This window comes from Orbicella faveolata, unplaced genomic scaffold, assembly GCF_042242905.1.
Source record: "Orbicella faveolata isolate gen_17 unplaced genomic scaffold, um_ofav_v1 contig_15, whole genome shotgun sequence".
NCBI classification, from domain to species: domain Eukaryota; kingdom Metazoa; phylum Cnidaria; class Anthozoa; order Scleractinia; family Merulinidae; genus Orbicella; species Orbicella faveolata.
The window spans coordinates 7,826,492-7,838,237 of NW_028301542.1; the positions used below are offsets into that span (position 1 = coordinate 7,826,492).

Consider the following 11,746-nt stretch of genomic DNA (forward strand, 5'->3'; position numbering starts at 1 on the left):
AGAGATTTTTTTGCTTCGTTCGTTGAACAAAAGTAACTAAAAGCTAAGAATTAAAGGTAAAAGTAATGAGGATCAGATAATTTGGAACTATTTTTAATTACGACCCTAGAACAATTATCCAAGCAATTAGGTTAGCCAATCAAAACAAACCCAGATAAAGCGATGACTAAAAGAGAAAAAAGCACTTCTAGAGAACTCAACAGGTGAACCAAATGCAACTAACACAAAGTAGTTCAGGAAAAATCTGTTCTTTATTACATCTCTCTCTGTCAAGTATGAGTTACGAATATTTTTACGAAAGGTTTGTAGACGGCACACGGGCCTATTCAATGACAAAGTTGCGCAAACAAAACCATTTGTACGCCAATTTACCGCAGGAAAAAAAAATAAACATTGTTATTGGCCGCATTAGGGCTGGTCCGTTGAGTTAAAAACTGTGCCCTCGATCAGGCTTTAAAATGCCGACCTCGGCCGAGTTCAAAACTGACATAAGTAGAAGTAGAAAAGAGGCGGAGAGGAAAAGGCTCGGAACATTAATTGAAGAAATTCCACCACCTAGCGTGGAAAGAAACAAAGTAAAACTAAGAGAACTTGAGCGGAAATCGCGCTCTAAAAATCAACCTAGTACATCGACTAACACTGATGTAAAGCGACACCGTGCTAATAGACAAAGAAATGTGACGCCTTATTTCCAGCGCAATTAGATTATCTCAAGCAAATGATGGAAAAGTTAGACAACGCTAACCAGAATAAAGAAAGTGAATCTTGTCCTTGCCGGTTATTTGAGTGTACAGACAAACTTAAGAGGGGGAATATATGGAGAAAGGGAAAATAATAAACAAGAAACTCAATACGCGTAGAAAAATAGCCAGCCAGAAGCAACATAGAACAACATATGAGTCGAACAACCGACACATTAGACGTCAATCTAGCGAGTTCTAACTTTACAACTCAGCCAAGTAAAACGTATTTGTCAACAGTTAATTCATTTTCAGAACGGAAATGATCATCAATAGTTATCAACGAAGATGAAATAACTATTATTGAAGACATAAGCGTGATGATAACAACCTCAAGTGTAACAAAAAAAAAAAAAAAAAAAAAAAGCAAGAACTCACAGACACCACTTACCACCCACACGGGTGAAGAAAAATAGCTTTAGTCAGAGACACCACTGACATGAGGAGCTTTGCCCAAGAAAAAAATTCTCAGCAGGATGCATAAAATGAAACCTTGGCTTGTCACAGTGAGGCGAGAGATCTCAGTTATCACACGGCCGAAATTAATTATCTTTTTTTGATGCTGTCATGCAACAAAATAAACCAGACGCCACAATCCACGCGCGAGTCTTAATTTAAACACGAGAAGACTATGGCAATTTTCTTTCGCAAATATGCAACAAGTGAAGATGCGAAATCAAACCGAATTTTTACTTGCGGTTCTCTGATTGCTGAGCACTTTTATTGAACGCTTGCTGTTTTTGGATTCGCCGAATTTAGTCAACGGCAGAGGAAACTAAAAATAGTGATAGTAAAAGAAGAAGTGACGTTATGAAACTAAGTTTGAACGACATGGAGATAGGCTTCGTTTCTTTGTTCGTTTTCTTTAATCAGCTAAAATTTGTTAAAGCGTGCGTTAAGCATAGGTAAACTCGGTGTCGTCGGTCACATAACTTGCGTGTAACGCAAACGGTTAGTTTCCAGTACCTCGCTTGTGTCCTGGCTATTGTTTTCGGATGTCTGCAGAGGATTTGTGTACTTGCTTGTGATCGCTATTGTGTGTCAAAGGTAATTTCTTACTAACTGGGTAATATTCTACTTTGGCGGGACTTTCAAGTTTCAAAAGCATCATGTTTTTGATTTGTAACTCACTTGAAGCATCGATATGGTGGGAGACGAACCGTCGTCCTCCTCCGCGTTTAACGTTTCCAGTCTTTCAAGGGTTACAAGTTCGTCGCTTGACCCTCGAAAGCATTGGTATGTCCTTACCAAAGAAGTTTGTCGAGGTTACCCAAAGGATTTCGCCAGGAATGAAATTTTTAAGTCATTTCCAAACGAGCTTCGAAGTGTGGCTCCGCGGGAACTTCAGCCCGCCAAATCGGCGTATTCAAGCGACTTCCGAAGAACGCCAAATACAGTATATGTCGCTTCGACCTTTGGTTTAATTGCCGGACTACTACGTCAAAGCGGTCGTTCAGCTAGTGGCTTTCTGAATTGAGCTGTATTCACGCCGATTGTAAATCTCCTAAACTCCATCGCCTTGGACATGGAGCACCGCGATGCCATGGACTTCGCTTTTGGCGGGAAAGCGTGCCCAGTTATTCAAACCTCTGAGGAACTTCAAGCAGAACTGGCGGAAAAATCACGGTCAATTGAATTCCTTGAACTCAAACTAAAAAACCTTCAGGGTCAGGTTGTTGATCTTGAAACGAGTTTAAGTGATTTTTCTTCTTCAGAGCCAACATGCTGTTCGACTCCTGTTAACTGTCGTTCACCATCATCGTGCTGCAGTTCGATCGAGGAGACAAAATGCAGCCCAGACCTCGGATCGACGACCAGAAAACGACAAGTTGTAGCCAAGTGCAAGGAAGTGCTAGATTCAATCAGTGACGTCTCTGAAAAATATAAAGAATCAATTGCTTGCGTTCTAGGAAACAGTTTTATTTATGGTGATGATGCTCAGAGAGAAAACGTGAGAAACCACATCTCGGAGGTCATAAATATTGTGATGGACTCAAAGGGGTCGAAGAAAGGCTTTTCTGAGCTTCTGTCCTCAGAAACACACGCTCGTGTTTTCCAGAGCATGAGAGTTCCGGATTGGGTGCTGTTGTATTTCAAGCTGCACACAAAGTTGCCTGATTCAGCATGGCAGACGCTGCTCAATTTGACCCAACTTGGAAAGACCGGGGTGAGTGCACTTCTGGGTAATGATGAGTGACATGAAAAGCTTTCGTTCCCTTTTTCTATTTATTGTTCTTAGTTTTGTTTGCATGCTGCTGCTTTTCATTCATTGTGATTTGCTCAGTATAATGGTTATGTATTCTCCAAAAAATAAATTACCATCATTACTTTTATCAAGGCTACTTCCCAATAAAAAATGTGTCTAGTATAATTTATCAGTTTCACAATGTATTGAGCATTTCAATTTTACTCAGAGTGATCGCCAAAGACAACAAATCAAATATCGTAATAGCATAAGGAACTAGCTAGAAGCAAGGAAACACAAGTGACCAAATCACATATGCCAAATCGCAATTGGTTTTTTTTTTTGCATCTGATTGGCTGAGAGGGAAGCACGACCAACTTGACTTGATAAGAGATGACTGTATATAAGAGTTAAATTTATGCCTCCATTAATAGTTTCCTTCTATTTATCCTTAGCGATCCAGTGATACATCTTTACGTCTTTCAAAAAATGAAATCAAGGCTGTAAAGAAGTTAGTATTTTCTGTTGTGCGGAAAACGCTGAAAATTGGTAGAGTCAATGATGCTGACTTTGAAGCATGCGATGTGGACCTACAATCTGTTCTTGTCTGGGCCATACGAGAACAGCGCCTTCATTGTTGTGACACTGAGGACCTGGAATTCAATGTTAAACTTGATGGCCGTCCTCTTGGTGGTGAGTGTATCAGTAACATATTTTAACTGGGTGTTTCATTTGTCTGCCTAACAGTATCTACTGCAGTATTTTTGATAAGATTGTGTCATTCTATGGGTTAATAATAATATGTTATGAATAGTTGGTAATAAAACTATTTATTTTTGGTATTTTGTTTTCAAGGGAAAAATCAAGTGGCTGTTGGTCTGGCCCCCATTGACTTTGCCAATAAAAGTTCTGAGAGCGCCTTGTCAGTCTACCCTATTGCTATAGGGAATTGTAAAGAGAATAGGTCAGTGACTACTGATTGTGCAATCATGAACAATTTTTTGCATTTGGATAAGAAAGTAGGCAATGAGATGTTGCTGTAAAGAAAAGAAACATTTATACATGTATTTCTCAGTCAGTTATTTAAGATGTAGTAGAAACTCTAGATAAAAAGAGTTCCCTTTCTTTCATGAGCAGCTTTAGTTGAATTTTGTGATGAATACATTTTTTTCTGTTTATTACCTTCTTTCAATTAAGGTGACGTTTAACATTTTTTATTTTTGTCCCTATTCTTATATTAGGGCAAATCTAAAGCAATTGATTAGAAATCTTAATTGCCAGAAGAATGTGATAAAAAAACATGGCATTGTTGTGGATGGAAAAAAGTACAACATCTCTTTCACAGGTACATGTAAATAGTGATTTAAACCAGACTGATGAGAAAGGGAATGAATTTTGAAATGCTGTTATTTATTTAATGGGACATTATTTGTGTTTATTTGGGAGAAAAACTAAGTTAAAGCTATCTCATAATTTTTTACAGGGATCAATTAATTGTGCAAAAAAGCGATGGCAAATATTGTTTGATAATTACCTTAATATTTATGGCACTGTTCAGTACCTTTAGTAACATTTTGCTGTTGTTCTAAATATCATAACAATCCTGCCATTAAATAGGGTTATATCAACATTAATACCACTGGTCCATAAGGAAATTGGACAAACTTATACAGTATGTGAAATGGTCCTTGGATATTGTTTTGCCTCATTAGCATGTGTTATGAATTGTTTCCCCTTATACGACCTTAAGTGACTCTGGACTACAAGGCTTTGCTGCTTCTCCTAAACAAAAAAGACGATGAGGATTTCCTCCTTGGTGGCAAGGGCTATGGAGTGCAGTGTTGTGCATTTTGTGATGCAATAAGGGTAAGGTTTTATATATATTTACATGTAGTTTGATGGTAACTGCATTAATTAACACTTACTTGAATTGTAAACTGCATTTTAGTATAGGGTTCAGTGACTATCTGTATCAATCATGTCAGTTATAAATTAGTACTATTATCATCAATAAAATACTTTTATTTTTGTAATCCTAGTAAACACTGAATGTTAAGACAAGGAAAATAGATATCATTATCTAGTAGCTCTTTAGCTCTTTGTGGAAAAATTTTATGTTTTTTCCAGCATTCTAAATGAGGTCAATATTTCTATTGTCCATAACTTTATTTTAGGCTTGCACTTGTCATGGAGTTGCTGTGGATGAGACATGCCTGGATTGTTTAAGATCAAAAGCTAACATTGGAAGGTGAGGGTGTTGTGAGCACAACTGACTGGTAAATATAAAATAATGGAAATTTCCAGGTTCAACGTAAGCCACTGAGTGTGTATTTTTACTCTTTTTCAGGGGTACAGGCCTTCAGGATGATCTCAATTTTCTTCTGGAGGAAGACTTGAGCAGCATAAATCTTTGCTCTCTACATTGTGAGATGCAAAATTGTGAGCAGCTTCTAGGCTCATTGGGTTTGTTTGCCTATCGAGTTGGAACCCTGGACAAGTTGAATGGTGCCTTGTCTGATTATGGGCCTGAAAACTGTAGAGGTTTTCCTAGAGTAACAGTTAAAGAACGGAAAGGACAACAAACAGCAATAGAGAGACAAAATATACATGTTGCATCTTTTTCAGGTACTGTCATCAGTCCTTTAATCTATTGTTCATCACCAATGTCATGCTGTCAGGAATATGCCAAATGAATGAACCCATTTACAGAGTGAACATAATTTATAACTTTGTGAACATAATTGCATACAGTCTTAGGAAACAACTTTTTCAATTTTCGCTCCGATTGCAATGTGAAGGTCATGGAGTAGTATACATACTTGTGCCATTTTATGACACTGATGCAAGTTTGGTGGTTGGTATTTAAAGTCAAGGTAAATTCTTTATCAGGTTCAATGGAGAGAGAAGTTCTTAAAAACTTTGAAGAAATTGTAGCAAGGTCACTCCCCCTTGAGAAAGTTGCCCATTACTATGAGGAATGTCCTGGAGCTGCAAGAGACGTTCTGCTAAACTATGTCACCTTTTTTGAACAGAGGATATCGGTGGGTTAACTCATACATGTAGCAAGATTTTAAATATCTTACGTTACTGAGCAGAATTTAATGCTTTATATCATTTTAATATGCATAATTTCAGGTTGGGTTGAGATGACTTGTAAGGGAATAAATAATTATGCTTTACAATAAAAACTTACAATGTAATTAACAATGTCCTTATTTGTAGTTTGTAGATGAGATACTCGACCGGGGAACCTTTGTTAGAGACTATGGTGTGCAGCAAGAAACAATTGACCTCGATGACACAAAAGGTGAAAGGACATCTCAAAGAAGCTCATTAGCTTACTATATTTATAAATTGTTCACTTAATAATTTTTTATTTACTCATCAGCCTATTCAATATTCATAACTTTCTCAAGATCTGAAATTGTTCTTAATGGAGCTACAGTTCAGTCAAGGCTTCTTTGCCTAAATTTTCAAGTTTCTCATTTCATTTGTAATCAAACTGAATTTCCCTCATGCTTGACCACCTATGTCTTGGATTACTCCTACCTATTTGATGTTTGTTTACCCTGGGAAACTATTATTTTAAGGTTTCCTTACCAGTTGGGATTCTTAATATAGTCGAACCTCCTGTAAGCCACCACCCAAAATGTGAAGCCTAGGTGGTCGCTTATGGGAGGTGGTCACTTATGAGAGCTTAGACCATAATGGGTCAAAAGTTTTCCTCATTAGAATATGATAACTGCCGAGACTTAACCCATGAACGAATGCCGATGCAATGTTTTATTCATGTGAAAGTCAATTTCGAGAAAAACATCTGGTTCTTCCCATTGAGAAATTGAGATAATGCTACAACACCTTATCCAATTTATGCTCTACTATCTGTCAAATGGTTGCTTACCTGAGGTTAAAAACAAAGGAAAATTTCAAACTTTTAGCTCTAAAAGTAGTCGCACTCACTAAAAAGAGGTTTCAAATATACCGATTTGACTTGGAAACTTTTGGTATTTTGGAAAACTGGTCGCTGAGGAGAGGTGATTGCTTACGAGAGGTGGTCGCAACCAGAGTTTGGACTGTAGTTTATGTTACATTTGAAATATTTGTTTATTTATTTACAGTGGCCCCAATTAGCACATTTAATAGTGCTAAATACATTTGACACTTAAATAAAGTTATTATTATTATAATTATTTAAAGTAAATTTCATACATTGTAATCTTGATGTAAATCCTTTATGCAAGAACCTTTACCCACATAAAGTCATCTGTCTCTCAACCCAAGGCTATGAATGGCTGGAAACAAACATAATCAGGGAAACCTTGGGGTGCTCCAGACTACAACAAATTGGTCCATTATATTCCCATTAAATGCTTACACTGACAATCTGTTGGATTCTTTCTGTTTTTGGCTGTAAGAACTTAAAGTGTTCTTGGAGAACCTAAAGGAGAACTGGATTAAAAGACAAAAAGAAGTTGAAGAAAGATTCCTGGAGCTGGAAGAACAGTGTGGCAATGAGGAACCCGTACCCAAGAAGAGGAAAAGAGGGAAGAAGAAAAAACTCATGGAAGACCACACTGATCCCTTCGCAAATTATGCAGCCCAACTTCAAATTGAATTTTTTGCCAAGGTAAACTTGTAGCTAACTTTGACATGCAAGTAGGTTGCATACACTCGATTGAGTCATTCACTTATAAAAATGCCTGACTGGAAAATCCGTGTTGTTCAATAACCAACATTGTCAACTGAAAGATTAGCAGTTTTATTTGTGAAGAAACAAAAAGTTTAACTGCAGCAGCTGTAACTTTATTTGACTAATACTTAACTGATGAAAGAATGAAGGATGCAAATACAGCCATAACACTACTGGAAAAATTAGCTGAAAAAATTTCAGGCTCTAAATGGGATTCGAAACCATGACCTTTGCATTACTGTTGCAATGCTCTACCAACTGAGCTGTCAAAGCCACATGAGAGCGGTCGTGTGTGGGTTGGGCCCTATATGTTCAGTGGACATAATACTCAGCTGAAATTTTTTCATGTCATTTTTCCAGTAGTGTTATGGTTGCATTTGCATCCTTCATTCTTTCATCATTTAATTGCTACTGTTGGACATCTATTACCATGTAATACTTGTCAGGTTTGCTGTGATTGGAGGGAAATTGCCCACACAATGCATGACAGAGTGTTCGAAGACCATGAAGAGCAATTGATTGATATCCATGATGTGAAGGTATTATTTTTTATATTGAAAACAATTATTATTCTCTTACGAAGCTGTTGTGGCCATAGCCCTTGGTCCATATACACACTTGCTTAAACTTTTCTTGAGTTTGTTTGAATTAACTGAAAATGGTAGGATATCACCTTTATGAACTAAGTTATTCAATACATACAGTGGTTTAAGTCCATTTTCGTTTTAAGCATTGCATCTAGACTTGACAGGTATGAAACTGGTTTGTGCAGAAATATTCAGGAATGATCAGTTACTCTTACTAAATCCAACAAGGTTAATAGGCTGATAGAAAATAATTTCAACCATAGCTTTTCTACACTGGAATGCTAAAGCTGTATGTTACTGTCAAAAACTACATGCTTTTCTGAAGTGTCAAAATTATTGTGTATACAGTTAAAAATTTTACAGATAGAGAGGGTTACCCATCTTTGATAATTTAATTTCTTATTACATTCTTGTTTTCTTTTGCTATACTCTCTAGTGCAAGGAGTGGGGCTTTTTGTTGAAAAAGCTATTTGGACTACACCTTGGCACTGGTGATTATGGGCACCTTGTCATAGATCACAGTGCTATGCTCCTACGGCACTTTAGGTCCTTCTATAAATATTCTGGCCAAGGATTTGAGGCTTCTCACAAGCTACACAGACAATTGTATTCTAAGGCAACAAATCATGATTCATCTGGACCTGGCCAGTCATGTGAGTTACAAGATACTGTATTATTATCATCATCCTTGTCATCATTATCATAACTGTTATCAGTATTAATTATAGTTATTTTACTTATTATAGTCCAGTCACACTAGTTTCAGTCACTTTTATTTCTGAATACTCCCTAGAGTGTCTGTTGAGGCCATAATGATATAGAATCAAGTTTAAATGAAAGTAAAATAAGTTGTAGTATCAAATAAATTGGGTTTGAAAACATTTTCTCTTCCTATAGTGAATCAAATTCTCACGCATTGGTATGCAACCATGCTGCTGTCGTTGAGATATTCATTCCAACAAGCTGAAAATTGCATTATTGCCAGTAAGTATTAAAAACCGAATTATGTGCCATGGATATTTTGTAATACTACGTCAATAGATTAACTCCTTGTGTGCATTTTACACATGGAGATAAAAGGAAACCAAGTAAATAAACACTGAATTTAATTACACGTATATCTCAATGCAAAGTTTGTGACATAATTGTGTAACATTAGCATTTGCTAGCATGCAATGTTAATTCGAAACAGGTATGGTTTTCACTCCCTCAATCACTATCTTTTCTTTTGTTTTTGTTTTTTTTCATTCTTAGGAAAGAAAACATTTACCTACCGTGGATGTGGCTGGAAAAGTGCTGGTCATGAAATGAGATCTTGGACAGGAGCTATGAAAACTTGGGTTCAAGTAATCAATAATTTATTTGAGCAAATGTTTGGAAGTGACTTCCTTACATACTGCTATGATAAAGACCATGGCACTAGGGTCAAGGACACGGTGACATCCAGTATTTTAGAATACTGCCATGATCACTGGGAAAGTCAGTATGGTGTCCACATCAGTCCACAGCCACCACAAGATCTTTCTGGTAAGTGTCACCCAGTAGCTACCACCTTGGTTTCAGATACTGACATGCTGACTGAGCCAACCCCACTGCAAGATCTTTCTGGTAAGTGTCACCCAATAGCTACCAACTTGGATTTAGATTCTGCCATGCTGAATGAGCCAGCCCCAATACTCATTCCAGAATCTGAACCAGCTAAATGTAACTTGGAGTCTGTCACTTCTCATTCATCTCCTCAACTAAAAGCTGCAGTTGTCATTGAGGATCAAGGTGAGACCATCCTGTCACAGCAAACTGCCTTGCAAGTTGCTATGGCCAAAGCTAGCACAAGAGGTGAAGAAGCTGCTCTACACAGTTTACTTCCACCTCTGCATCAAAATTTCCCTTGGCACTCCAGCCAGTTTATGGTAAAACCTCGAATGCAGATCCCTTCTCATTAACAGAGCGTCCCTGTAAAAGTGACATCCAGAAGGCTCAGAAAGTTCTGCTTGATGCTAAAAAAGCAGGCATGAATCCTACTGGTATTGACATTGAAGGCAAGGGTCAGTTTTCTGAGAGTGCCCTCTGTATCCTAAAACACTTCTGCACACTAGCTGACACTACTCGCAAAGTGTCTGCAGAAGCTAACTGGCTTTCAAAAATGAAATGCTCACCTGAAGATCTTGTACGATTACAAGATGCCCTTTGGCATCATCCAACAAACCACCCAATACTAAAGTACGGTAAGAAGGGATTGGATTCCACGTCATTTTCTGATCTTGTTGAGGAACAATATATCGATAGCTTTGTCATTGATATATGCATTGGTAAGTTTTGGATGACGCCAGAGAAAATGGTAAGAATGACGCTGTGTACTTTCCCACAGAATTTTATGATTGGATGAGCTGCAACGACAAGAATTTCCAGCAGCTGCAATTAAATGAAACGACAAAGCACCTCTCAAACATCGATGATTTGCAGCAAATTCTAGTGCCAGTTTACATGCCTAACCATTGGGGCTTAATCTTTGTTGATTTAGCCCAGAAAGAGATGTACTTTGATGATGGCCTGCAGTCAGCAGTTCCTACGATGTCCCTTCCATCAGTCAAGTTGTCATTAGAGTTACTCTCTGAAATGTACCCACACCATCCACTTTTTCAAACAAGGTTTTGGAAAAACTATCCAAGGTTTCGGTGCTTTGGTATGCCATCTCAGGCACCGGTTAACTCAAAAATGATCGGCGTTGGAAGCTGTGGGATTGGTGTGATCATGGCTGCAAGGAATATGATTCAGAATGGGTATTCATGCATCAACAACTTTCTGTGGAGATTTTCTGATATGGATCAACACAGGAAAACTTTAATGTTGCAGATCCTTGACTGGAGTACTCCATAGAACCAAGGTGTCCTACACTACTATTCTTCCTGTCTTGGCTAGCCAGTCACATGTAGACTCTGGTTATTTGAAGGCAGAAAATCTTCCTTTAGCTAGTTCTGCCTCTCTTGGGTAGTCAGTCCTATGTAGGCTGTTGTTATCTGAAAGCAGAACTTCTATTATTCATTTTTCTTTTTTTTTTTTCTACCCAGTTCTGTCTCTCTTGGGTAGTCAGTCCTATTTAGACTGTTGTTATCTGAAGAACAGAACTTTTATTTTCACCTAGTTCTGTCTCTCTTGGGTAGTCAGTCCTATTTGGTCTGTCGTTATCTGAAGAACAGAACTTTTATTTTATTTTATTATTATTTGCTTAGTTTTTAATTATTTATTAACTTTTGTTAATTTTTTTGATGATTTTATTTTATTTTTTCTTTTCTTTTTTATTGATACTCATTTCTTTCATTTATTTTGACCCAGTTCTGTCTCTCTTGGGTAGTCAGTCCTGTTTGGGCTGTTGTTATCTGAAGAACAGAACTTTTACCTCATTTTAGTATTCATTTATTTTTAATTCTATTGTTATTATTATTATTATTATTGTTGTTTTATTATTATTTTTTTTGTTTTATTTATTTTTTTGGACTCAGTTCTGTCTCTTTTGGGTAGTCAGTCCTGTTTGGGCTGTTGTTAT

General features: G+C 37.3%; 1 pseudogene across 1 annotated transcript; it reads left to right on the plus strand.

The window, feature by feature from the left end:
* The first annotated feature begins 2,265 nt into the window (after positions 1-2,265).
* LOC149113364 (uncharacterized) lies at positions 2,266-11,580 on the plus strand (annotated as a pseudogene). The gene is made up of 14 exons (XR_016206866.1): positions 2,266-2,907; positions 3,381-3,618; positions 3,781-3,889; positions 4,167-4,270; positions 4,676-4,791; positions 5,100-5,173; positions 5,273-5,550; positions 5,815-5,966; positions 6,148-6,232; positions 7,341-7,552; positions 8,062-8,154; positions 8,639-8,855; positions 9,100-9,194; positions 9,372-11,580. The product of XR_016206866.1 is annotated as an uncharacterized LOC149113364 (transcript).
* Positions 11,581-11,746: the final 166 nt, after the last annotated feature.